The 27,018-nt window shown below is 39.4% G+C and overlaps 1 pseudogene; it reads right to left on the reverse strand.

The window, feature by feature from the left end:
• Positions 1 to 1,114: 1,114 nt before the first annotated feature.
• Positions 1,115 to 3,476, reverse strand: LOC132646777 (igE-binding protein-like; annotated as a pseudogene).
• Positions 3,477 to 27,018: the final 23,542 nt, after the last annotated feature.

The raw sequence follows: 27,018 nt of genomic DNA on the forward strand, positions 1-27,018 counted from the left end.
TGGCGCTGGCTTCCGCCCTCAAAACTGGTAAACCGTTATGACCGTTGGGCAACTGTCGTCAGGAGCCCAGCCTGGGGCATCATATGGGGTGATGAGCAACAGCCAATCAGGGACTGACACATCCTAGGCGGAGGACAGTTTCCTATATAAGGGATGGGTATCTGCTATTTGGGGTCTCCGTTTCTACTCGTTGTAAGCTTATGCTCTCCCTCTCAAGATGCATTAAAGCTCTGCAGAAGGATCCTGTGTGTGCTGTGTCGTTCTTGCTGGCGAGACGATAGCGCGAGCCACATCTCTTCCTTTTTTATTTTGTTTGAACAGTAAGCTTCCTACTGTCAATACAGCATTATGCCAGAAAGCCAACGTCTGAGCCTGGTGGAAGGCAATGCTTCAGCCGTTGCCTGTCATTGGAGCAACCTCCTCACTGTGAGGCTGTCCTGTCTTAGGTCAGTGAAGACTTATTTGCACTCTTCTGTCACTGACTTTCCAGATCGTTTGGCAAGAGAAAAATTGTGATTTACACCCATCCCCGTGCAATGGGAAACAGATCCCCAGGGAGTGCAAGGGCTGTAAATCCAGATTGTGGCATGTGCTTGCAAAGACAGAGGCAACCTTGTCAAACATTAATTTTTCAGCATGGATAAGCAAATATCGGGGGAGGTGCCTTGCTCCAGAGCGGCTAGCACCTGTACGATCACCACCTTGTCACATTTTTGTTGGGTTTTGAGTTTGCAGAACAACCAGAGGACAAATATTAAACCACAGCACAGGGCAGCGCCAAACATCCCAACGCCCACCCATTCCTTAAAATAAGAAAAGGCAGAAGAAACCCAGGATAATAAGCCATCTGTGAGTGATAAATCTACTCGAGTAGAATTAATAGTCGCCACCGCCGCCCTTAGCTCTTCAAGTAGTTGCAGGTATATTCGTTGAAAGATCATCTTCAGCTGCCGCGAGCTTTCGCGTGAGGTGCTCCGGTACCCAGAATGGATTGTTTTCTTCCTGTGGGAAAACACAGACAGCTCCCCTGGATCTTATAAGAATAGGATCCGGGCCTTTCATTAACCAGTCAAGACATCCTTCCATTTGACCATTTTCTTAGGCCTATCAGGCTCTACAGGGCGCGGCTTGCAGCCTGATTATTATCAGTAGTCTGATTGTTGATGGGTGGGAGGAGTCTCCCCTGGACATCTCTCACCAAGCAGCATTGACTAGCTTTATGATATCCTTTACCACAATGGTTGCAGAGGGTCGGTGTTTCCCCCTTCCTATTTGAATTTTTGCAATCTTTTTTAAAATGTCCAGGTTTGCCACAGTTATAGCAAGTCCTCTGGTTGGTCTTACCAGCAGGACGTTTTTGAGATTGGAGGATAGCAGCCGCTAGGCCCGCATTGGTAAGCGGTCCTCCGAGGTCTCTGCACACTCTGAGCCAATCTTGTAATCCCTTGTTCTTTCTGGGGGCTATGGCTGCCCTACATTCTTGAGTAGCTTGTTCAAATATCAGCTGTTCAATAAAAGGTTCAACTTGTTCTCTATCTCCAAAAATGCACCCTGCGCGGCCTCCATCATTCTGGCCACAAAATCTGAAAATGACTCTTGAGGTCCTTGTACAATCTTTGTAAGCTGCCTATTGGCCTCTCCCTTACGAGATAGCGCCTTCCAGGCCGTTTGAGAAATTTGAACATAAGCTCCCCAATGATAATTTGTTTGGTCCGCGGTAAAGCGTCCTTGGCCTGTCAACAGATCAAAGGTCCAATCTCTCTGTTCAGGGGTAAGAGCATAGGCATTTGCTGAGCCTGTGTTTGGGCAGCCTCAAACCAGAGGCTCTCCATTCCATGTACTGACCCATATTTGGGAGGGCGGCCTTTGCCACCATTGGCCAATCAACAGGAGTTAAAGCATTATTGGCAAGTCTATCTAATTGCACCAAAGTAAAATTTGCATTAACTCCATATTTGCGGACTGATTCAGCCAATTCTTTTAATTGATTGTAATCTACGGGCGCATGCACTCGTCCTCCATTTTCTGTTTCGAAAACAGGAAAGGTCATTTGAATCTTTTTTCTAACCTTATCTGGCACAAAAGAAAAATTTGGAGATCGTGCCTCGTAAGGCGGAGGTGCAGTAGGCACTGTTCGAGGAGGGGAGGTGCGAGGGAGTTTTTTATTTATCCCTCGCTCATCTGGATATTATCTCTCCTCCTCATATTTGGCCGCTTCTTCATCTAGTTCAGCCTCCTCCTCTGAATCAAGAGTCTCTGCGTCAGAGGTACCGGGGCTGGAGCTCTCAGAACTGTCGAGGTTCAGTGCTTTTAGCTCCTTTACAGGATAGAGTCCATGTGGTCTTTCCTCTAGAGGATTAAACGGGGGGCTGGACTCTTTAGGGGGTTGCACTCCTTTTTTTTTTGGAGGGTCCTTAGCTTTTTTGATTTTATGGGTATCCTTTTTCTTGCGCGCACCCAACCTCTCACTGCGTTCGGTTTCTGACATGCTGTCCTGAACTTCCTCGAGGGCGACCTGTCCTTCATCAACCACCCTTTTGCAATTATCATCTTCTAAGCAGTTCTTAACAAGTTTCCAGATTGCCTTGGTGCCCAATCTCAAGTCATTGTTCGCTAGGTGGCGATCAAGATCTTTGCCTAACTTATTCCATGATGCAACTGTGAGGGACCCTGAACATGTGTACCAGGGAGCCACCCGATCCACCTCTTTTACAAAGTTCTTAAGGGTTCCGTGTGCTATCTTAATGTCCCGTTGTTTTAAGACTGTGTGGTTACAACCGATTGCGTGGATCCCATGGCGGTTGCAGCTTATTTACGTCTGCCGTATGGCCACCGAGTAAAACGAAAGTAAAATTACCGCGCCGGCAGCTTATCTACGTCGGTCTTATAGGCTGCGTTCTACCCACTCTGAGAGGCTTCTCTGCTGCTCCTTTATCTACAGGAGACTTATAACAGGGTTTTAGGAGGTCTTGCCGCTCATGTACCTCGGTCTTATAGACACCCTCCAAATTTAACAATAGCCACCGCGAAAACAAATGAACAAGAGAAGTGCAACCATATCAGTAAATATCACAGCAAGGATCGGCCCAAAAATTTCAGAGACATGCATACCTCTCCGAACTTACCTTTCCCTGCAGTTCTGAATCCTCCTTGAAATCAAGGGGTCTCCGAAGGTGCTTACGATGTTGTGGTCAATATTCCCGGGTTTCGGCACCAGATGTGGCTCGCGCTATCGTCTCGCCAGCAAGAACGACACAGCACACACAGGATCCTTCTGCAGTAAAGCTTTAATGCATCTTGAGAGGGAGAGCATAAGCTTACAACGAGTAGAAACGGAGACCCCAAATGGCAGATACCCATCCCTTATATAGGAAACTGTCCTCTGCCTAGGATGTGTCAGTCCCTGATTGGGTATTGCTCATCACCCCATATGATGCCCCGGGCTGGGCTCCTGACGACAGTTGCCCAACGGTCATAACGGTTTACCAGTTTTGAGGGCGGAAGCCAGCGCCATGGCAACCAAACCCTGGCTCTCCACGATCAGTGAACTATTTATTTATTAATGTATGTGTGTATGTGTTTATTTATTTATTTTATAAAAGTAGAAGTCTATTTACTTCAGAAGAATATATTGTGGAGGAACCAAGATTCAAAACTAGTATGTCTCCTGGCTGTAATGTTAGCAGTTCTGGCACTGATGAAAAGCATGCCGTTTAAAGTAGCCAGAACAAGGCAGGTCATGGCATGAAGCAACGAAGGCGGCTTGCTAGCATTCACAGCACCCATCCCCATTGACCTTTGTATCAACGTGCTAATTCTCCTGGCTGACTACCTTGCAGGGATTAATTCTTTAGACAATCTATTTCCTAATAGGACTTTGATTTTCCCCTCTTACTTGAGATACCCTTGGTCTCTATTAGAATGAGAAAAATCCCGTAAGATTGTATGTTTTTAATACTGTATTCAGAATCCCACGTGGTCCTGCTCACAAACAAAATGAGAAGGAAAACGTGAAACTTACAAAAAACATCAGGCACATGTGCCGTAAGCACCCGATGTGAGTTTAAATTGTACACTCAAGGTGTACAAATTCTGCGGTAATGATCTGGGGCACACTCTTCAATAATTCTGAACACTGATTTGCCTACTTCCACGTGCAGTGACCTTGAGAAATACAGAAACTTAAAAAAGTTTACTTATTCACTTTACATCCTGATGGCAGCCCCCTACTCTCCTCCCAGCTTCCCCCTATTTTCTTCATCAGGGAAGCAGGAGGTCCACCATGGGTAACAGCCTGCCCTGGCACATAGAGTCACTGCAGCACTCCCCCACTGAGGCCAGACAAGGCAGCCCAGTTAGGAGAAGGGCTCTTCAGGGAGGCATCAGAGTCACAGAGGGCCCTGGCTCCAGTTCTTGGGGGGTCCACATAGAGATCAAACAAACTTCACATCTGCTGTGTGTCCAGGGGTCCTACCACCAGCCCACGCATGCTCTTTGGGTGATGGTTCAGTTTCTGTGAGCTCTCATGGCCCCAGGTTATTTGACTCTGTGGGTCTTCTTGCGAAGTCCTTGAACCGTCCTTGAACTTTCACGGGACTGCCGGAGCTCTCTCTAGTGTCTGGCTGTGGGTCTCTGCATCTGTTTCCATCACCGGATGGGTGAAGCCTCTCCGAGGCGTTATGCTAGGTTCCTGTCTGTGAGCATAGCAGAGCAATATTGACACCGAAAGCTAAACCACCATATTCTTATACAGAGGACGTTGGGGCATGCTGTCCGTGGTGCTGAACACGTCAGGCCGGCCTTCTGACCTTCGGCCCTCACAAGGCTGTCCCTTTAACAGATACTCTTTTCCTTCTGTCCGTTTGTAATTGAGACACATTTACAAACAACAAGAAATCCATAACTTTGGGTTCTGATGACAAAATTTCCTCATTGTAAATTTTTCATGTCACCATAGCCTTTTATTTATTTATTTTTGGCAGAAGGGATGCTTCTTTTTATGTATTCACCCAAGTTCTCACAGCCTGAAACTTGGAACAAGCTTCCTTCCTCAATAAAAACAAATAATGCTTCGTGAAGAATCACTCTCATTTATGTTTCTGACTATACCACGTCAGCCAAATGCTGTCATTCCCACTTTAGAACTTAGGGGTATTAAGTAATATGACTTTAATAACATAACTTCGTTGTGCTCAAGATTAGTTGTTATCTGAGCCAATATGACTGTAGACACTGGGATATATTATTTAATTTTTATTTGTTTATCTATCTGCTTATTTATGTGTGCATGTGGTATACACAGGTGCACATGCTCTGTGCAGGCAGAAACAAGAGGAAGATGTAGGATGTCATTTTCTATAATTTGCCACTTTATTATCTTGAGACAGTGTTTTTAACTGATTTTAGAGACAGATGGGAGGCAGCCAGCCCCAGACATCCTTCATGTTACTATTTCTCACAGTGCTGGAGTTGTACAAACTTGTGTAGCCTGCTTTCTTTCTTTCTTTTCTTTTCTTTTTTTTTTTTTTTTTTTTTGAGTTCAGGTTCTCACACTTGCACATGAACCATTGTTACCCACAGGGCCATCTCCCAAGGGGGATCCTATTTGTGCACTTAATTACCAGACTGAATTATTTCTGAAGAAATGCCTTTGGCAAGATCTTGTAAAAATTATGAGTTATAGGAGAGGAAAGATGAAAGCTCACTAGGACTTAGTGCTATTTTCTATTTTCATATCTGAAGCTCATAAATAAGAGATAAATGAATGTATTAGAACAAGCAGAGAGCATGTTCTATCAGAGTGTACTTCAACATAAAAGAGAGAAGGAAGATTTAACGTAGTTTGTTTTGTTGTTCAGGTCTAAGTAAAAGAAAATTAGGTCCACGGAAGCCACCATGAAACGGCAACTAACCATCAAATGAAGGAACTTTATAGAACCCCATGTAATTATCAGGAAAAAAATATTAAAATGATAGCTATGCGAAGGTGCAAATGTATTAGGCAGAGATTTAAGAGACAGAAAGTAACACACAAAGAGACAATCAGATTTTGTAATGTGCCATTCAGATATTTCGATAGTTGATCGTCAATGAGTATGCTTTGCTTCTAGGGTCCCACAAACTATTCCTTGAACAGTCACCTGAAACAAGCAGCTATTCCCCGAACAGTCACTACAGAGGGCATGCTCACTGACACAAGTTATCCTCCTCCACTGTTCCACGACAGCGCTGCACCACGGGACACAGTTTTTCCATGGTGAAGATGATGGGACTAGGTCTAATGTAAATCAGCTTGCCTCAGAAACTCACAACGCCACACTCTCAGTTATCAGTATTTTAAAACTATCAATTTTTGATCCATTTTAGTTTATGCAAACTACTTCCCAGGATATGCCCTGACTATATTCATGACCTTAATTTAAATGTGAGATGGCCTCTGTCAGAGAAAGTAAGAATGGGATTTCAAAACACCAGAGTCACTGCCTCAAATTAATTTAGATTTCTCTGATTTGTCCACCTTTCTCTTGTCTCATTTGCCAGGGAGATCTGAGCATGATGCCAACAAGTTTACATAATATGTATATATATATTATTCCTTGGAAACTGTAGCACTTGTCTTTATTCTGCTATCTAAAATGTAAAATTTTTATTAGTACAACTTTGGCAGAATAAAAAACGCTGTACATTGTTTTGTGGCTGATGACTATAATTTAGAGATGTACTTTGACAAGTCAGCTTCATCAATCTTTTTATTTTTTTAAATTAATTTATTTATTCACTTTACTTCCCAATCATCCCTCCTTCCATTCTCTCCTCCAGGTCCCACCGTCCCCCCTCTTTGGCCCTCTCCTCTCCCCTACTCCTCAGAACAGAGGAGCTCACCAACAACAACTCACCCCAGCACATCAAGTCCTATCATGACTGAGTGCATCCTCTTTCCATGTGGCCTGGTAAGGCAACCCATTCCAGGGGGAAGGGATCAAAGGCAGGCAATAGAGTCCATGTCAGAGACAGCCTCCTCTCTCCTTACTAAGGGACCTGGAGCCTGAGCTGCTAGATCCAGTCCATGCACAGTCCTTGGTAGGTGCTCAAGTCTCCTCAAACCTCTCTTGGCCCTGGTTGGTTGGCACTGTTAGTCTTCTTATGGAATTCCTGTTACCTCCTTGTTCTTGTATCCTTTCTCCTACTCTTTCCAAGACTTCCTATGCTGTGCCCAATGTTTGGCTGTGAGTCTCAGCATCTGCTTCCATCAGCTGCTGGGTGGAGCCTCTCAGAGGACAGCCATGCTAGGCTCCTGTCTGCAAGCACAGTCGAGTACCATTGCTAGTGCAGGGATAAAGATAGAGCAGAGATTGAGTGTGTTCAAGAAATCCCTGGCCCAAACTGAGAGCCACCCCGTGGGAGAGAGCCAACCCCTACCACTGGTAACAATACAGATTGGAGCCTGGCGTAGCTGTCTTCTGAGAGGCTCCGCCTTAAACAATATCTTGACTTCAAATTTTCCTCTAATGAATACTTGCTTTCTTCATGAAAAATTTCCAGAGCTCTATGCTTCTTAATTTTAACCTTGCAACCAACAACGCACAAGATGATTCTCATTCATATAATTTCCGTTACACACTATCTTATTTATATTAATTATTTTACAGGCGGGAATACAAGAGTAGTTTAATTTTTTATGATCAAGCTGGAGTTTTAAGCAACTCATTTTTGTTGTTGTTTGTTTTCTGACACCAAGACAAGAGTGGATAGAAGTGTAGAAAATAGAATTCGTATTATTGGATAAATGTAAATGGCCACTAGGTGGCAATGTTGATTCATCCACTCTTGTGGTTTGAAGAAAATTTTATCTTTTTGAAAGTAGTTTTTTCCTTATTATTATTTTTTAATATAATGAAAATTCCTGCATAGGAAAAAGCTGATTTGGGCAATTCTGAACTTGAAAAATGGGCCCTTCTTGCCACTGGAAGTGTTATAAATAAGTCCGTACCAAATAGGTTAGCTCTTTCGGCACACAAACAAGGAGGGTGATGACACATAGAACTTCCATCTGTAGTCAGTAGGTTTAGGACGAGCTGGGTTTTTCCTCCCGGTTTCAGTTTTCAAAACCCCCTCCCCTGTTCAGTGTTTGGGGACTCTGGCATACATAACTTACATCACTCAGATACCTTCTACCTGTGATTGGTTTCCTTAGTAATCAGGCACTCTGGCATTCCTAGGGAATACAAATTTCTGTCAGCCTTCGTGTCTGTGTGAAGACAAACATTACAGTAAGAACCCTGGTGTTCTGAATAGTCATGGCGGGCATTCAACAGTGTGACGCCTTGACCAGCCAGGTCAAAGCGTGGAGCAACACAGCCTTGAGGGATGAGCTAACGTCTTCTAGCAAACAGCAGATTTGCTTTTGTTTACTATGAAGTCATTGATCACCATCTTCCATGCTCAGTATTTGTCCCTTTCTGCTGCAGAAACTTACCATGGGGCTTTGCCCGGTCCTATTCAGGGTTAGGAACATGAGAGATTTACAAAAATGAACACAATTATTTAGCTATTTTTTTGCTATGAGTAAAACAAACTAAGAAAAAACAAACAAACAAACAAAAAAACCACCCCAAAACCAACCCTTTTTGGTCTCTGATTTAATCATTTTCCCCAGACAATATTCCTTAGATATACAGGATTTAACCTCATATTCTGTTGTCTGGTGTCAGCCATAAGGCAGAGTAGATTTTATTTCAGAAGAACTGCACTTTCTAATCTGACACAATAAGACTCTGCAAATTCTCTGAGTGGTAAGCTATTCATTTTTAGTTTACCCTTCCAATACTGGTGAATTAGATTGCAACATGTTTACTATAGTTTATAATAACAGGTCTTTAAAAATTGCTTCACCTAAAATTATTAATGTGTGCATTCCCCAAGAATTATTCCTGCCTGCCTTGGATCTAGCTCTGTGAAAAATGTATCTGTTTCTCTCATCCAAGCCATTTCTCAACTTGTTTTACTAATTTATTCCCTGTATTTTTTTCTTCCCTGTATTGATCATGAATTCTCTTCCTGTTATGATTGCTCTCTATTTATTTTATGCCATGTATTCACTGGCATTTATAACATAGTTTACATGTGCAAGCATATTATCCAGTATCCCAGAAGTGACTGATTTTTTTTTTATCAAGAACACCTATTTCATCCACTTTCTTGTGACTGAATCTCAAAACCAGTATCCTAGAATGTCTTATTCTGAAATTATAGGTGTTGTGCACATGTGTCTTAGTGATTTTTTTTCCAAAAGCACCCAATGGAATAGCCTGCAAGAATTAGATTACTAATCATTACCATAATTCTGAGCCTTAGCCTTCCAATATCATCTAGCTTTTGTGTTTTATAGTTTCATTACTCTGTTAAATTATGTTGAGTAAGAAAACAGAAAACACCAGACAAACAACTCTCATTCCTTGCTTGCCTTTTTGACTTAGATGCTTGTCACAGGAGATACTCAGTTTATTTCATTTTTCTGCTGTATATAAAGAAGAATAAAAAATATGGACATCATAGAATTTTTTTGGTTATATAAATGTCATGACAATTTGATGACATATAGTAGATATCATTTAAGTGTTAACTATTTTGCTACAAGTTGCCATAGAAGCTAACTGTATAATACACTCAGGTGTAGCTAGAATAAATAAGTGAAGAAAGAAAGAAAATTATAATTCATTCAGTATACAACAGCAGAAACAACAGCAAAACAAACAAACAAAAAAGGTCAAGCTTCAAGTAACAGCTTCTTTATGAGTAGGTTTGATAGCACAGATGAAATAATGAAGGATGCCATGTCCAGAGATCTGAGAAACTCAAGGAGATTGTAGAGGGAGAGCAGAAAGACATTCCAAATGCTAAATGCAATTGATGAAGGCTGCTGCTCCCAGCCTCTGCTTCTCATAAATGCAGGGAAGATTGTGTTGCCACATAAAGGAATCTTTAGTCAGTGGATCTAGAAGGGAAAATAGCACAGTGGTTTTTAGTACTCTTAAACTCACACTGTACATTAAATGCCTAAGAGAAGTGATATAGAAACAGGTAGATACACAGACTCAAGGTACTGGTGATGTTAGAGATAATACAAATAGGAATCACTATCAAGAAAAAAAATGTAAGTAGGGAAAAGTTAGGTTTGGGATATGTTTATATATCGATACATATTTGTTCAAATATCAATTACAGTAAAGGAGCTCCATGGGACGTCAAAGAAGAGACAACCTCGCAGAGATTTAGCTGAAATTCTTGCCTGGTTTAATGATGTTTAGTGTTTACAGATAGCGAGGAGAAGAATAAATCATAGACTCTGATGTAAGTTAAGACTAGAATTATTTATAACGGAGAATCTTCCTTTTGAATGAAATATACTAACAAGTACATTGATTACATAATAAGTAATTGTTTTAGATCTTAACTTACTTTGATATTGATTCCTAAGTACTTTGTAATCAACTTTTCCAATAAGCTCTGCCATTATTTATTTTAGAAGGAATGGGGTCTGATATTTATTCCTCATTTCTTATTTGCCTTGGATTTAAAAATGGGCTATTATTGGATTGCAAAGAATAAATAACCCAAATATATTTTCAGTTCACACTAAAGCATATCCTTCCCAGATATTGGTATTTTTAGTTCGTTTCACTTACTATTTTTAATTTTGTAATTTTCCTTTCTAGGTTTTTTAAATTTCATTTTAAGATATGGTTTTCTTGGTACATAGCACTTGAGTACATGAGTTACTGTAACTTGAGTAAGTTGAGCTAGCACTCATTCGCATAATTTGAACTGTTGGGAAACAAGCAGAAATTCAACACACACACAGCTACACACACACACACACACACACACACACACACACACATACACACAGTCAATAAAGACACATTTTAAAATGGAACTTAGTGACACCGGCCTGCAATCTAAGTTAACTGGTATAGGAAAGCAGGAGGATCATGTATTTGAGAACTATCTAGACTGCAGAATGGGCTCAAGGCCAGCCTGAATAACTCGGTGAGACCCTACATTGCAATGAAAGGGAAAGACAGAAGACGGTATAACTCACTAGTAAATGTGAGTCTAGCATATTCAAGGCCCAAAGTTCAACCTTTAGCTACACAAGGACAGACACATACAAATATACATACTTACATACACACATGCACAGCTTTTGATAAAAGTGAAAATATCTCGATTACATATGAAAAGTCAAATAAATGGAAGCGACAGTCATGAAAGAGGAAGTTTTGATATAAGTAGCTACTACAGAGAGGAAAAAGTGACTACTTAAAAATCCATTTGGGGGATACAGTTCTTTAGTTCAACTCTCATTTTCCGTCCTGTTTAGATTGCTAACGCAGATTGGAATCTCCAAGAACAACGTTAGGAAAATAATGAGTAATCTTGAAAATTCCCCGAAGAACTCCTCTCATCTGATACCTCCAGCTCTCAGGCGGCTCAGCACAGCCGTTCACTCTGACTTCTCACTTGCTTTCTGTGATTTCAAAAACAGCATCTCCTCTCTGTTAAAAATGTTTTCTCTGCTCTCTTGCAAAAATGCTCAAGATTACACTTCTCCCACCAATGTTTTCATCTTGATTTCCCTCTAATTTGTCAGCAATGGCAGGACAGTAAAAAGTGCCATGCTCTAGCAATGAGCAACAGGAAGGGAGTGAGTTCTGAATTCCTGCAAATGTCTACTTTAAGCCTCCTCTCCTGTCCTGTAAACCACAGCCCCTGCTCATCTTCCTCAAGGTTGAAGGATCTAAAGAGCAAGTAAATGCTATAGAGCTTCACCCACAGAATACTATGAATACTAATTATATAAAACATCCACAACATCCAAGATTTGTGTAAAAGAGATTTGGAGATAGAATATCTTTTCAATTTATGATGATTTTAATGTTATAATCACTTTTTCTTGGTTTATGCATTTCGACTATATTTGGCTGAAAATGAGAATGAAGTCACAATTGCTATGAAGAATTCTCTATGTTAGTGGCAAACTTGAATGACAGTTTTTTGTTTTCTGAGGTCTTTCTTAGATATAGGACCGTATGTCCAACCTGACAAGATGTTTGATTCAATAATTCCATGGGTAGTCAGAGAATATGCTTGTTATCACCTCCTGGTGATTTTAATATAGGGCATCTGGAACTCCATATTGATAAAAAAGCTGTTCTAATCTTGGTCTACGGAAATCCCTGGAAGTGATGCCCTTCAAATCTGTGTATTTCTAATTCAATGATGTTCTCTTTCTTGCCCACTCAGTGATTCAAGGAGATCAGTGGACTTCTTTGAGCTTTTGTCCCTGTATTAATTCCCAGGGTTGCACAACTGACTAACTTCTACAAATTGTTGGGCGTGATGCAACAGGCATTCATTCTCTCACAGTTCCAGAGACTATAATTCTTTTTTTTTATATTACTAAAATGAATTTTATTTATTTTTTTATTAATTACACTTTATTCACTTTGTATCCCCCCTGTAGCTCCCTCCCTCCTCCCCTCCCAATCCCTCCCTTCCTCTACCCTCAGCATGCATACCCCTCCCCAAGTCCACTGATAGGGGAGGTCTTCTTTTCCTTCCTTCTGATCCTAGTCTATTAGGTCTCATCAGGAGTGGCTGCATTGTCTTCCTCTGTGGCCTGGTAAGGCTGCTCCTCCCTCAAGGGGAGGTGATCAAAGAGAGGCTAAAATTCTAAAGTCAAGGTGTCACTAGGGCCATTATCTTTTTGAAGTTTAGAGATGAATTCTCTTTTAAGGTTGTTAAGGTCCTGGGCAACACTTAGCAACTGTCTTCTTCTTATGGATCCCTTTCTATTTCTTCAACTTTGTAAATGCATACCAATTATTGGATTCAGGGATTATCCTAATCCAATATTGTCTCAATTTATCTGAGCCAACCTGCAAATATCCTATATCCCAGAATAAGTATATTGAGTAATATAACAATTAAAAAGGATACTTCTTATTTTATCTTTATGACAATTAGATCATTGAATGAATAATTAATATTCATCAATCACTGAATTGGTAATTAATTCAATTGATAATTTTATTAATAAGCAAATTCTTGGACTTGGTGACATTTGGAAACACTACTTACTAATTGATGGTAGATAATTAGTAAATATCGTTTTCTTCTTTTTACTTAAGTATGGCTTAGCCTTTGTGCATCAAACAAAAGTGTGCAAATCTTGAATAAAGGCTTATGGTTCTCCTTGGGAGTCTTTGAACAGTACAGAATCTAGCTTTCTCACTGTGGCTTACTGTTAATTAAGCTGAGGTGAGGACAAAGAAACTATGTTTTTAAAGGTCACCCAGGTTGTATTGCTTTGCATACAGGCCCAGAAACAAATTTCTCTGACTAAGAATTTATTGCCTCATTTGTGGAACTGTAACTCTACCAGATCTTAATTGTAAACAAAATTCAGATAGTGCAGAGATTTGTACTTCTTAAAATACACATGTATGTCCTGACCAATGGTGCCTAAAATTCAACCAAAATTGAGAGATACATAAAAATCTTTCACAGTTGTACTTGGGAGAAAATAATTTACCTATTTGTATTTTCAATGTTTAAATCCAAAAAAGTCTTTCTTTTTCTTACTTACAGTTTCATATGCAAACAAATATGAGTTCAAGAAAATTGCAGCAATAGGCAAATACTTTGGTTTCTATCCTTCCAAGGCATTTTCTTCTGCATACGATGGGCATTTCTAATTATGATAATGAAATTTTTTTTTCACCTGTTCCACAATTATTCTGGTGAAATAACTTTATTAATGTTTAATATCTTCCTCAGAGTTTGTAATTTGTCTACCATCTGGAAATGCCTCCTTTGTGTTTTGAATCTTCTACATATTCTTTCTTACTGAGTGACACTGATTTTCTTGCAGCCGGGTAAGTCTGTTGGTGTCAGAAATCCTCAGCATTACAGACAGTGGGAACCATACTGACAGCAATATTACAGGGTATGTGATTCATTTCATCAGTTACAACACTCTTCCACTTCTGGGTACTATTTCCTTTTGTGAGCATCAGTTGTCACTCTTTGTTGGAAGGAATGTAAATGACTGTGTAAAAGAACAAATTAGTCTCCTGTAAATCATATATTCACTTAGAACTTCAACAGGGACATTCCTTTGTTTACTTTGTTGTCCCCCTTGTGCTTTATTTGGCAGCTGGATCTGCTGCATTAGTACACAAAGTGGGTATCTTTTCTTGGAGCAAGACACTGCCGATTTCATGTAGACTGGACTCACTTTTTTAATGATCAACTTTAGGACATAAACTAACTTTCCCTGAGCTGCCAACAGCAGCTAGACAGCACATGAAATTACGAGTTACTCAGAGAAAATAATGTCTAACATAGTATTACCTTTAATTTCAGAGAAATTGTCACCTAGTATCTAATGATATCACACACTGAGTACTGCCTCCCTCAAAACTGAGGTCTTTGGAGGCATGGGCACAATGAAAGTGTTTCTGTGTAGCTGGAAATTTTATTCTGGACAGAAAAATTAAGAAAAACGAATAAACTGGTGTTCTTCAACTTTTCTAATATAAAATTGTTGGTTTGCATTAGATTATGACCCCAACTATTTTCTTGAAATAGTCACGCTATTGAATATTGTACTTTCTGCCTTTCACATCTTTGCTGTACATTCAACTCCTCAAATTCAAATTGGGTCTTAGGTAGTTTTCTTGTTGTTGTGATAAAACAATTTGACAAAAATGTCTTACAGGGGAAAGGGTTCATTCAGCTCCAGTTACAGGGTACATATTCTCTTGGAAGGAAAGTTATATATAGAAGGAGGTTCTTGAAGGATCCAGAGACATTGTATTCACAGTCAGGAGCAGAGATCAAGAAATTAATTGATGTGTTGCTAGTGGTCAGCTTACTCTTTCATTCATTCCAGGGCTCAGCCCGTGAAATGGTATGGTCAACATTCAAGGTGGGTTTTCTCCCCTCAATTATCCCAATTAAGAGCATCCATCATAAGACAACCTAGTCTACGCAATTCTTTTTGAGACTTTCTTCCCATCATTTTCATGACGTAGAGTTGAGAAGAAGAGACCACAGCGTGCCAAGTCACCAACTGAAACTGTCTCATACTATGACTCTTACATATTGGGTTGTGATTTTTTTCATTTCTTTGTCCTCTGCCCTTAACCATTTTTTTTTCAGATATGACTCATAATGTACATATACCTGATTTCTGTGAACTACAAAGAGAAAAAAATTGTCAGAAATAGGGAAGAATGAACCTACCAAGAACGCTTTTTATGAAGGTGCCAGTAACAGTCTGTAAGCTTTTAACATGGAAGTCTTGAGTCTGATGTATTTCAGGAAGACCATGGTGGTTCATTGAATCCAAACTTCTGAAATAATGAATGTAAACCACATATAATTGCTTCTCTTTTTATGATACAGTATTGAGAAAAAGACGCTAACAGTCATGTCAATTCCTTGAGGCAGAATTAAAATTTACCTATGGAACATGAATGAAAATCAAGTTATACTCTGGAAGCTGATAGGTCAGCACTGGAGCAGGAGGACAGATTAGAAGTGGATATATGAAATTGTTAGTATCTAAGATGCTTTTGTAGGTTATAAACCCATGAAAGTGTATATTCTTTCTTGAGGAGAAGCACAAACACACAAAAATTATTCTTTGGGGTTTTATATTTGATATTTTCCTTGTTTTGGAATTGGGACGGATCACCCTTCCCATTCAATTCTTAGTTATCACAGTGAAGGGCATTGGAGACACTTAAATAATTCTATTTTGTTCTTGACTGTAACTTGAATGCCTGGTAATATAATCTTGATTGACGAACATCTTATGAGAAAACAACAAAACTATCCAGTACACAACAGTAATCTCCTTTTTCAAAAACTTATTTATATTTATTTGTGTGTTTATATGCTTATACATGTGCATTTGTGTGTACTTGTATGCTTGAGCATGTGTGTGTGCATGTGGGTGTGTATACTCGGGTCATAGCAAAGTACATTAGACAATTTTTTTTTTAAATTGGTGTTTCTATTTTTTGATTAGTTTCAGGACAATGTTTTCCAGTTTTGGATTGAAAATGTTTTGTTTGTTTGTTTTTTTAGTGTATTTTTTAAAATACTTTTAATTTTTTATATTAATCACAGGTTATTTACTTTGTATCCCAGCTGTAACCTCCTCCTTCATTCCCTCCCAATCCCACCCTCTCTCCTTCATCTCCTCCTGCCCCTTTCCAAGTCCACTAATAGGGAGGACTTTCCCCCTTCCATCTGACCCTGGTTTATCAGGTATCTTCAGGACTGGCTGCCATGTCCTTCTCTGTGGCCTAGCAAAGCTGCTCCTCCCTTGGGGGGGGAGGTCAAAGAGACAGCCATTGAGTTCATGTTAGAAGTAGTCCTTGTTCCCCTTACTAGGGAAACCCACTTGGATACTGAGCTACCATGGGCTACATCTGAGCAGGGGTTGTAGGTTATATCCATACATGGTCCTTGGTTGGAGAAACACTCTCATAGAAGACCCCTGAACCCAGATATATTTGGTCCTTGTAGAGCTCCTGTCCTCTCCAGGTCATACTAACTCTGTTTGCTTGTTTTTAATGAATGTTTACAAACATGGATTATATCTTCACTGTTTCCAGTCAAACATTCAGAGTTTGAGTTTAAGGAAAGATGAGTAGCTTGCTTTGTGTTTATTCATTCCGTCTTACATGTCTGACACTCAGCTTTTCTATTACCTCTCTACTAAGAATGAAACCTTACAATTACAATAAAAATACCAGAAATTCTCTCTTGTCTCTCCTACTGCCCAGTCCTCATGCATTCAGAATTCCCATTGTATTTAGATACAAACTATTTTTTTTAGCATTAACAGAAGAAGAAATATTTGATAAGACATTTATAGTAGAGAGAATGGTGTATTCCTTATTTCACAGTATTAGAGACAAAATAAAATGATACAGTGACACATGAAATTTTAGGTTATACAGTAGAATATTATTTAAGACAATAACATTAGAGTCATCTTTAAAAGGAAAAGTACTGTGGCAAAGATACATGGTGGGGTTATTTGTATTTATATACAATTTGTTCTATATAAACTTTATCAACATATTTTATTACCAAATTTTAGGTATTAAGATATTGGGAACTTAATCATACAATGGGGTTCAGGGTAGGAATCCCATGATTGAATAGTGGGATTTTAGCATTAGAATATCTGGCAGATGCTTACCACCTCCCCCAACACCACAGACATCCAGACACAGAAACACACAGATAGATACAAAGACACACACAGAAACACACAGACATAGAGATACACAGACACACAGATGCACACACACCTTTGTCCTTTGCTATCTGATCAAGCAAAGAGGATGGACATCAGAAGAAGAAGAAAACAGAAAACAAGTTAGGAGCCTCCCACAGAGGGCCTCTGAGAGTCTCTGCCCTGCAGACTATCAAAGCAGATATTGAGACTTATGGCCAAACTTTGGGCAGAATGCAGGGACTCTTATGAAAGAAGTGGGAAATAATAGTTAGATCTGGAGAGGGTAGGAGGTCCACAAGGAGAGCAACAGAACCAGAAAATTTGAGCACAGGGGTCTTTCCGAGACTGATACCCCAAACAAGTACCATGCATGGATATAACCTAGAACCCCTGCACAGATGTAGCCCATGGCAGTTCAGTGACCTAGTGGGTTCATTAGTAATGGGAACAGGGACTGCTTCTGACATGAACTGATTGGCCTGCTCTTTGATCACCCACCCCTGAGGGGGGAGCAGCTTTACCTGGCCACAGAGGAAGACAATGCAGCCACTCCTGGTGAGACCTAACAGACTAGGATCATAAGGAATCATAAGAAACCTTCCTCTACCAGTGGATGTGGGGAGGGGAGTGTGTGGAGAATGGGAAGGAAAGGAGGGGTCAGGAGGGAAGAAGGGAGGGTACTAGAGGGGGGATACAAAGTAAATAAAGTATAATTAAAAAATAGAAAAAAGAAAAATAAATAAAAAATAAAATAAAATGCATTCTTTATTTAAAAAAAAAAAAGAAATTTGTAGGTAAGAAAGCTTTCTGTCAACAGACGTAGGACCTCAACTTTGTACCTGTACTATAATTTAAACCAAAACTCTTCTTTATAGTCCATGGAGTGTACAACACCGTGTTCTTAGCAACAGAATTTGGGCTAACATAGAAAGTGAGAAGAGTCTACTGTGGTCAGTGATTTAAACTCTGAGATTCTTTAGGTGATTATGGGAAAGGGATCTCAATGGAGAGTTGAACAGGGATAGAAGGACCATATCTTTGGGAGTTTCTAGAATTATTTTACCTTATATTTTTTAATTTTTAAATAATTTTATACATTCACTTGTATCCCAGCTGTAGCCCTCTCCCTCTTTCCCTCCCAATCCTCTCCTCCCTCCCTCATCTCCTCCCTGCCCCCTTCCCAGTCCACTGAGAGGGGGTGTCCTCCTCTCCTTCCATCTGGCCCTAGCTTATCAGGTATCTTCAGGATGGTTGCAATGTCATTATCTGTGGCCTAGCAAGGCTGCTCCTCCCTCAGGGGAGAGGGGAAGCTCATGAGTTCATGTCAGAAACAATTCCTGTCCCCCTTACTAGGAACCCACTTGGATACTGAGCTACCATGGGCTATGTCTGAGCAGGGGTTGTAGGTTATATCCATGCATGGTCCTTGGTTGTATAAATAGAAGACCCCTGCGCTCAGATATATTTGGACCTTGTGGGGCTCCCTGTCCCTTCTAGGATATACTAATTTCTCCTTCCTTCATATGATTCCCTACACTCTGCTGAAGGTTTGGTTATGGGTCTCAGCCTCTGCTTTGATACACTGCTAGGTAGAGTCTTTCAGGTGCCTTCTGTGGTAAGCTACTTACTTGTTTTCTCCTATTTCCAATGTCCATCCCCGAATTATTTTACCTTAACATGAATTTTTTTTCATTCTACTTTGCAAAATTCAGAAAGCATGGCACTACCATACATATAAATTATCAGGTAAAAATGTGAATGAAGTAAAATCATATGACCACTAGAAATGGAAATGTTGTATTTACTTAAAAAATCGAAGGCTACACTTCTACATTTTCTGGCTCTACTTCTTCACAAATGACATTGCAAGAAAAAAAAATCAAGTCATGCCTCTATCTCTTACTTCTAGTCTTTGACTCTTGCTTTCTTCAGCTCCTTGCTGAAGAAAAACCATTGAGAGTAAATGTAAAAAAGAATAATTTCTCAACAATTGTCATGTACAGCTTGTCCTTTCCCTTTAATTTTTCATAATCATTTTCATAATTTTTCATAATCATATCAGTCATTTTTTCAAATGACTGATAATTGAAATAAACTTCAAAGTAAAGTTTGTATTTAGAAATGCAGAATTGCCTGTTACACAATATACAGCCTTGAGATGAGAAGGGCAGTGTTTATAATTGTGGGTGAAGAATTCCATCTGTGTTGTTTCTGTATAAAATTATTAAGGAGTTATGGAAATTGTGATAGTCCAAAAATGCTGTAAAGTATAAATTTTGTTTGTCTAAGGCAATATGAGAGTTGACTTGGCATTGCTAGCTTTGCAGCTTGAAACATTCTCCTCAGAGACCTCTCAGGTACAGCCAGAACCTTGATGTACACCGTTTTCAGGACAGGCCAATGTCAAGGCAAGTTTGATTCTCAGACAGACTTAAGTGCTGTCATTAACAGGAAAATGAACTTATGTGATTTAACCTTGGTTCATATTTGATTTTGTGTCTTTAAAGATTACATTATTCAAAAGAAATCCTTTATAACTCTGTTTAAAAAAATTAGTAAAGTTTAAGAGTCACACAAAAATAATGAGGTGATGTACTTTCCCTCTTCTGTGTAGAATATTATTGATAACTCAGTCTGCATGGGGCTTATGAAATACCCTATACAGGCTTTGTGATGAAAAAGTGCTGATAAAAAATAGAAATCAAAGCTAGGGTTTAAGATAATTTTTGTCCTTAATCATGGTTCGTTAGCTTTTATAGTACTCTAAGTTAAGATCACCCTCAGACAAGGGAGTATGACTTTTGTGGAGGTGCTCTTTTGTTGGGGTTTGGTCAGCGATAGTAAAAGTTTTAATTTTCAAGCAGAAAGAGAAACATCAATCAGACATAGAGTGATAAGGTTATCTTATAATAATAATAATGTAATTAAATTAGCTGGTTTTAGAAATTAGAATCGCACTTCTTAAGACAAGAAATATACAATGGAAAAAAATGAGAAGAAAAAGTGAAAATCAGAGCAGTAGGAAAGAATGGCAGCTTGGTCTGCCTTGCTGGTTCTGGAAAGGCTGATAATATGGGCCTGGTTCGGAAGGCAGAGTAGGGACAGTGGGTAGAAGGCTAGCTAGGAGAGGACTTGGAACTACATTGACATTCCTTGCTTTCTTTTCCAGTATTGTTTACTTTTTCAATACTATTCAGTGCTTTTAAGTATGTATTGATTAATACAAATATAATAGAAATGGAAGTGAAAGAATGGAAGAAGATAAAAATAAAGACAGCTATGTATTTATATAGAAGAGAAAAACATTGTGGTACGTTTTGAGTGCTTATTAATGCTATAACATATCCTACTTTTAGCTGATAATTTTGCTATAGCTTCCATTTAATAAACCCCAAATTACCATTCAGTTTTCATAATATAAAATGTGATTCTTAAAAATCATGGTTTATAATGTATTCAGTTACAGCCTCACACACTTCACAATATGAAACACTCGAACTTTATAAGAAACCAGAGCTCGAATTCTAGTAGAGAATATGGTTTCAAAGAGATTGGAAGAAACAGTGAATTATTTTGGGTCATTCCAATGAAAAATTCAGAATTAGAAATGAGGCATGAAAAGCCTGAAATTCTCTGAATATTTCTGAGATCAGCTTTTATTCTGTTCTGACCTTGTGGAAAGTTCCTTGAGCTTTCTCATCTTTTTGCTCTTCAAAATGGAACTTTTTGTTTCAGAATTGTTTCAAAGAGGAGCTATATAGTTTACTGCCTCAAATAGCTTTTGGAATGAGGCAGAATATGAATTATTAAATAAATAGCATCTAATGCCTATAGCCTGAAATAAAAAGTATTAAGGGCCTAAGATAAAACCTTTCTGCTCTGATTCTAATCCCTGAGAAGAAATTTTCCTGTCTGTGATTCCAATCTATCATTGACCCTTAGCAGTACAAGAATATTTCATTGGTATGAAAACTTTATGACCAAGGACTCATAATAAAGCGGGGTCAGGGTGGGTGCATAAGCAACACTATGGGAAAACATTAGAAAAGTTTTTCTCCTCTTATGGTGCTGATTAAATTATTACTTGAATTTTATTGGGGCAGTTTCTAGTGTTCACTGAGAATTTTAGGCTATGTGAGTTGGCACTTGAAAATAGGTGAACTACTTTTCCTACTCTTTTTTTTTTTTTTTTTTTCAATGCAGTTTATTCAGGAACCTTGAACAATCATCTGACCCTGGGGAAAGCCAGCCCACAGCTTAAATAGCCTCTGGGTAGCCAACCCCAGCATGCCACGTGGGCAATGCAGATAGGTCCACATACATGGAAGCAAGCCAGATCCTCATCCTTAGCCAAATGTGGAGTTGTTTGTGACAGAGAGCACTCACCATCGAGAAGGTGGAAGGCGGAAACCAGCTCCATCTTTAAGGCGCGGCATTACACAGCTCTCTACAGTTCCCCCTTTTTGTTTTAGACGCATCAGGCAAGAGTAGAGGTCTGATCTCTGATATTAGAAATAAATTGGGACTTTGTACTGATGTTCATTTAGGTGTCATCCACCCAAAGAGCATCAGACCCATCCGATATCTTGAAACTAAACACACGACACTTTCATATTAAATCTGGAAAGAAAAAATCTGTGTTGTGAATAGTATTATTTACTAGTTAATGTAGAGATAATCAACCTAAAATTCTAAATCACTCAGTAATTGTACCATTTGTAGTTTTAACATAGATCTTGCATATACCCATATTTTATGTAAATACATTTAACATATTAACATATTTGCTTATATTTTGTAGAAATGTAATACAATACAATATAATATGACCCAATAAGATCAATAACACAAGTGACAGCTAATTCTGACAGAAATGTGGAGTAAAGGGAACACTCCTTCCTTGCTGGTGGGAGTACAAACATGTACATCCATAAGGAAAATCGTAACAGTAATTCCTCAGACAGTGAATCCACCTCAAGGTGGAGCTATGCTACTCTTGGGCATATATCTTGTTTTCCATTTTATTTATTTTTATATTAATTACAGTTTATTTACTTTGTATCCCAGGATACTTTGTATCCTGTAGCCCCCTTCCTCATTCCTTCTCAATTCTTCCCTGCTTCCCTCTTTCTTCTCCTCCCATGCCCCTTTCCAAGTCCACTGATAGGGGAGGTCCTCCTCCCCTTTCCTCTGACCCTAGCCTATCAGGTCTCATCAGGACTGGCTGCATTGTCTTTCTCTGTGGCCTAGTAAGGTTGCTATCCCCTGAGGGGGAGGTGTTCAAAGAGCCAGCCAATGAGTTTATGTCAGAGATAGTCCCTGTTCCCATTACTAGGGAATCCACTTGGAGACTGAGCTGCCATTGGCTATGTCTGTGCAGTGGTTCTAGGTTATCTCCATGCATGGTCCTTGGTTGGAGAATCAGTCTCAGAAAAGATCCCACATATCTAAGGAACGCTTCATCTTACACAAGAGCACTTGCTCTACTATGGTCATTTCAGCTTTAATCACAATTACAGGAAACTGGAAACAAACCAGATACCCCTAAACAAAGGAATGGATAAGGAAAATGTGGTACATTTACATAGTAGAGTATCACTCAGTTACTAAGGATAACCAAGCTATAATCCATAGACCCAAAGTAGTTAGGCAAAGAGAGGAGAAATCTAAAGGGGACAAATAGATCTCCCCGAGAGAGAGAAATGGATTAGATTTTATAGGAGCAGGTTAATCAGGTTGGGGAGATATGGGGATGGAGGGAGAGAGGTGGAATTGGGGGGCGTTTGGTGGGTGATGTGGAAACCTATTGCAGTGGAAACTTCCTGGAACATATGAAGGTGATCCTAATGAAGACACCCAATAATAAAGGATACTGAGTCTCACGTGGCCATCCCTTGCTGCCTGGTGAGGATTCCATTGATGTGACTGGGTTGCATTTAATTGAGTTTTTGTCCAAGAGAGATCCTATGGAAATCCTCAAACAACCCAGTTTGTTGCTAAGACAATGGGTTGCACTTGACAAAGTGACAGTAAGGCTGAACCTAGTCCACTCATGGCGAAGTCAATGTGGTGCCTGCCTACACAGAGCCTTCAGTCCTATGTTCTGGCTTTGATGTGTGAGAGTTCCCGCAGGCTAATGAAAGGAAGACATGAATACGAACCCCGCCACACAACACTTTATCTACAATTTATCACACCTGCAAAATATGCTAGGGGCTGTTGTTGGTTGTGTTTTTATGCTGCAGTCTGGGTTTGGAGAAGATGATAATTCTAGGTTGTGAATATCTGGTCTTGTCTTTGTTGGGTAGATGTTTAGTTCCTTGAATTCTGTTCATTTTTCTGGGTTTCAGTAAAGTTGGATGGCTGTGTGTTACCTGGTAGGGAGTTCAATTTTCCTGGATCCTGACAGATATTGCCACTGAGGGTACATGAGGAAGTGCTTTCCAGTGCATTTGGAGGTGACAGTTATGAATGGAGATGGCTAGCAGGAGAGAGGCTGAGTGGGCTGACTGAATGGAGGGAAGCATGGTTTCCACCGGATCTGCTTAGTCCCTGCAGAGTGGAGGCACAGTAAGGAGAGGACACACATGTGGTCCGCCACAGAGGTGGGAATGAGCCTGGGAGGTGGGACATGGAAGAGAGGAGGGCTAGTGAAGACTCTGCACCCACCTATCTGCTTCTCTGTCAGGCCTGGCCGATGGGTTCTCATAGAGAGCTTGCTGGAGTTGGGGGTTGCAATTACAGGATGAGTGGGGAGGAAGTTTGGAGCAGAAGATCTCTGTGGTCCATTGGAGGTGAGGCAGAACGGAGAGAAAGGCTGGGGGTGTCAAAGGTGCATGGGATTTGGTATTTACATTCAATTCATAAGACATGATTATTCTTATTGGATGTCTGATCATAATTGTAAAACCCAATCAGGTCAGTGTATCCTGAATCTGGATATGGCCTTCTACCTTGCTTTTGTGCTTTCCCAGGTGTAATCTATAGTACGTGCCAAGCAATTATGTTTAAATTGGTCTGTACTGAGAAAGTTCTGAAAAAGGGCTGCTCTGTTAATATTTAGTATATGCTTAGTAATGTTTATTTACATGTTTTTCTGAGCTCCTAGCTTATCAGGTCTCATCAGGACTGTCTTCCTCTGTTGGCTGGTAAGGCTGCTCCCTCCTCAAGGGAAGTTGATCAAAGAGCCAGTCACTGAGTTCATATCAGAGATAGGCCCTGTTCCCATTACTAGGGCACCCAATTGGAGACTGAGCTTCCATGGGCTACATCTGTGCAGGGGTTCTAGGTTGTCTCCATGTACGGTGCATGGTTGGAGTATCAGTCTCAGAAAAGACCCCTGTGCCCAGATTTTTTGGTTCTGTTGCTCTCCTTGTGAAGTTCCTGTCACTTCTAGGTCTTTCATCTTCTCCTTCTTTCATAAGATTCCCTGCACTCTGCCCAAAGTTTGGCTATGAATTTCAGCATCTGCTTCAGTACTCTGCTGGATACAGTCTTTCAGAGGCCCTCTGAGGTAGGCTCCTGTCCTGTTCCCTTTTTTCTCCCTCTTCTGATGTCCATTCTGTTTGCCTTTCTGAATAAGGATTGAGCATCTTACCCAGGGTCTTCCTTCTTCCTTAACTTCTTTAGGTGGACAGACTTTAGTAGGTTTATCCTTGTGTCTAGTATCCATTTATATGTGTACATTTACCAGGTGTGTCTTTCTGCTTCTGGGATACCTCAATCAGGATGATCTTTTCTAATTCCCTCTATTTGCCTTAACGTTTCATGATTTCCTTGTTTTTATTTGCTGAGTAGCTCCAACAACCTTCCTTGGATCATTGCTTTCTTTGTGCATGAAAGTGCACTGAAACAGAATTAATTTGTCGATAGCGTTCAATTGCAGTTTGCCCCATTCTGTCAGGTTACAGGTCCAACAGACAGGTCTGCACCAGTCTGTCAGGGTCAAAACTAAAGGGTTAGATTGAAGGAATGAGGAGAGAGGTGAAAATCTCCAGTTAGCTTACCTGTGTTCCTGTCTGGAATCTAAATTTTATTTTTGAGAACATAACATATTCATATAACTTCTACCCTCCATTTTCCTCCTGCTAGTCCTCACCTACTCTCTTTCAAAATCATGGCCTCCTTTTTCATTAATTCTTCTTACATACATGCATACATACATATATATATATGTATATATATATATATATACATATATTTCTAAATATAACCTGCTCAGTCTGTATAATGCTATTCATATGTAAGTATTCATGGCTGACTATTTCCTATTGGCTAGCAAACTGGTGTGCTCTTTGAAGAAGACTATTCTTCCCACTCTTACCATTCTTTATTTGTCTATAGTTCTTGATGTATGGTTTAGGCCTCATGGGCTTTTCCTTGTGTTGACTTTGTCCTGTCTATTAGTGGCATCCTTGTTCAGTTCATGTTTAAGTAGTCATATTGGTAAGATACAATCTCACAGCAAATTCACTGATCCTGCCACTCCTGCAATCTTCCTGCCCCCTTTTCCACAGTGAACTTCAAACATAGGACTAAAGCATTCACAGAGACCCCTGAACTACAACTAACAAGAGTTCCTTCTCCCAGAGCACTAATTTTCCATGGTACCTTCTGTTTCCTTTGTCTCATTAATAACAACCCCAAGTTTCTTTTGCTAAAAAGAGTCATTTAGAAATATATTTATTTGGTACATTCTAAATCTCCATACATATCAATCACCCAGTCTCAAATTATCAATATTTTGTTAGATTTATTTCATTGACCACACCCCCTCACTTTCTTAAGTTATGTGAAATAGAATCTGGATGCCATGCCATTCTCCTAAAAATTATTGCATATGAACTTAACAGTTAAGAATCTTAAAAAGCAAAAATAAAACAAGACAGTGCATTCTCTTAGTAACCCAAATTCCATAATACTATTAATATCCATCCACTTTATGTTAAATCAAGTATCTGAAAGCTTTTTCGTTCAAGTAAATATGCTAATATCAGAATCCAAATGCTGTTCTATTGCTATTCTGGTTGCATTTATTATTATTATTGATTTGTTGGAAACATTGGAACATTTATCTTTATCTTAAATTTGGTTTATTGCAACCAATGATATCATTAATCTTATATTACTATCACTGACAAAGCCTGTGTGTCTGTAGTTAGTGCTATAGATGTATTAGTTTTAAGTTCAATTTGGGAGGGTCAAGAATATTTCACACAGCATCTTATTTAAGGGTCACATGATATGATACAAAGTCTCACATTTCCTGGTGTTTCAGTTGTTGAGTAGATGCAGACAGAGGCAAGTAATCTCTTTTTCATGAATGTCTGTGTCTAATTTCCTTCAATGATTTTAGTAGATCATAATTTTCAACCTCCATTATTTCATTAGACACTACAAGATGGTAATTATATAATTCGATCAATCCTTTTGCATTTATTAGCTGGATGCTTCAGAGAACAATTTTCACACATCAACCGTCTTTTTTTTATCTTGAAAAGAAGTTTGTTTGGGAATGACAGTATAAATGATTGGTTTGTTTCCTTTATTATTAAGTCTTCAAGACAATGAGTTTCTGTCTTAGGAACTTTCAATGCAGATCCATATGTTCATTTTAAGGGCATATGAAATTTTCAATTCATGCTTTTTGTATGTTTTCTGTATTTTTATAATTGTAAAATTCCCTTGCTATT

The sequence above is a fragment of the Meriones unguiculatus genome, chromosome 12 (genome assembly GCF_030254825.1).
Source record: "Meriones unguiculatus strain TT.TT164.6M chromosome 12, Bangor_MerUng_6.1, whole genome shotgun sequence".
Taxonomy (NCBI): Eukaryota; Metazoa; Chordata; class Mammalia; order Rodentia; family Muridae; genus Meriones; species Meriones unguiculatus.